We start from the raw sequence: 2,500 nt of genomic DNA on the forward strand, positions 1-2,500 counted from the left end.
GGACCGCACATACGCTCCCCACCTTGAGCTACAGCCACCTGCACGCCGGCGTGCGGGCGGAGCAGGGTGGCGTGAAGCGATGGGGAGCACCATCCTGGTGCGGCCCGCAGAAACATACGTCTATTGGGGGGAGGAGGACAGGGCGCCCAAGAGGCGATGCGTGCCCCAACGCACCGCAGCGACGGAGGCAGGATCACCGCCACCATGTCGCCCGCCTAGTATCACGAGGCGTGCAGCAGCTTTGCCCTAGGAAAAGCAGAGGCGGGAACGGGCACCGGCCATCGGTTCGGCAGCGTCACTGACGCGTGCACGTGGCGGCGTGTCGGCGAGCGGACTTCCTGCGAGGAGGCGGGGGCGGCACTCGCCCGAGCAGACGCCCGCCCGGCCCAGCCACCGCCGAGGTGGACTGGGAGTCGCGGCAACGGCTCGTCATACTCGTTCCCACACTCACAGCGCAGCTTGCCCGCAAGCCACCGACCACCGATCGACGCCAGGCGCCCCGACCGAGAGCGGGATCGCTCGTTCGCCCTGCTGGCAGTTCGCTGGGGATCACTACTGCACGGAGCTCGGAGACCGACGGGCGGCAACTCGAGAGTCTTTAAACCACCACCCCCATCCCGCAAGTGCAAAGAGGCTGTATACGCACAGACGGGTGAGGGGAATAGGTACCCCGTCGGGTTTGAAGGGAGCGTGACTAGATAGCAACGATGTAAACCCAGCCGATTTGGGAGCGAAAGACCGGCGCCTGCATCACCGGCTTCGTTTCCCGTGGCTGGAGAGTACACCGAAACCCTCCGTCTGTCGCGAGCTCCCGACGACGCGGTGCCGCCAAGCAGCAGGGCCGGACCTGGTGTGGCTCCCCTCGTCGATCACAGACCGGTCGGCACTACTGACGAGACGGTGGAACGGGCTTCGCCCCTTGTGACGAAGGGTGATGCGAACCCGCCCGCCCGCGTGCGTTCGGGGTGGACTCGGCAAACGGAGATTTGAAATCGGAAAGTGTCCTCCTGCCCCGCGCAGGTAGGCGCCCAACAGTTGTGGGGGGTTTGGCGGTGACCACGGCTGCAGGGCCTGCTACCCCGACGAGCTCTCCTGCTGGCCCCGAAACCACCCTCGCGAGACAAGTTGAAACGGAAACGGGCGTACCCCCAAGCCGACGATCCTTTCTTATTTGTTACTTTTTTTTTCACTTGCTCGAGTTGTGGCGATTTGGCGGTGACCACGGCTGCAGGGCCTGCTACCCCGACGAGCTCTCCTGCTGGCCCCGAAACCACCCTCGCGAGACAAGTTGAAACGGAAACGGGCGTACCCCCAAGCCGACAGAGATCCTTTCTTATTTGTTACTTTTTTTTTTCACTTGCTCGAGTTGTGGGGGTTTGGCGGTGACCACGGCTGCAGGGCCTGCTACCCCGACGAGCTCTCCTGCTGGCCCCGAAACCACCCTCGCGAGACAAGTTGAAACGGAAACGGGCGTACCCCCAAGCCGACGATCCTTTCTTATTTGTTACTTTTTTTTTTCACTTGCTCGAGTTGTGGGGGTTTGGCGGTGACCACGGCTGCAGGGCCTGCTACCCCGACGAGCTCTCCTGCTGGCCCCGAAACCACCCTCGCGAGACAAGTTGAAACGGAAACGGGCGTACCCCCAAGCCGACGATCCTTTCTTATTTGTTACTTTTTTTTTCACTTGCTCGAGTTGTGGGGGTTTGGCGGTGACCACGGCTGCAGGGCCTGCTACCCCGACGAGCTCTCCTGCTGGCCCCGAAACCACCCTCGCGAGACAAGTTGAAACGGAAACGGGCGTACCCCCAAGCCGACGATCCTTTCTTATTTGTTACTTTTTTTTTCACTTGCTCGAGTTGTGGGGGTTTGGCGGTGACCACGGCTGCAGGGCCTGCTACCCCGACGAGCTCTCCTGCTGGCCCCGAAACCACCCTCGCGAGACAAGTTGAAACGGAAACGGGCGTACCCCCAAGCCGACAGAGATGCTTTCGCTCCTGTTACTTTTTTTTTCACTTGCTCGAGTTGTGGGGGTTTGGCGGTGACCACGGCTGCAGGGCCTGCTACCCCGACGAGCTCTCCTGCTGGCCCCGAAACCACCCTCGCGAGACAAGTTGAAACGGAAACGGGCGTACCCCCAAGCCGACAGAGATCCTTTCGTACTTGAACCAACACAAAGTTTGTCACGTTTTATTTTTACGAGTGATCGACCGTCAAGATTTGTCTCTGAGTTTGCTTAAGGTCTCTCCCTCGCCAGAGGAAAGCCACCCGGACCGCACATACACTCCCCACCTTTAGCAGCAGCCACCTGCACGCCGGCGTGCGGGCGGAGCAGGGTGGCGTGAAGCTGTGGGGAGCACCAGCCTGGTGCGGCCCGCAGAGACATACATCTATTGGTTGAAAAAAAACAGGGCGCCCAAGAGGCGATGCGTGCCCCAACGCACCGCAGCGACGGAGGCAGGATCACCGCCACCATGTCGCCCGCGGAGTATCACGAGGCGTG

Source organism: Chiloscyllium punctatum, unplaced genomic scaffold (assembly GCF_047496795.1).
Source record: "Chiloscyllium punctatum isolate Juve2018m unplaced genomic scaffold, sChiPun1.3 scaffold_1064, whole genome shotgun sequence".
Taxonomy (NCBI): Eukaryota; Metazoa; Chordata; class Chondrichthyes; order Orectolobiformes; family Hemiscylliidae; genus Chiloscyllium; species Chiloscyllium punctatum.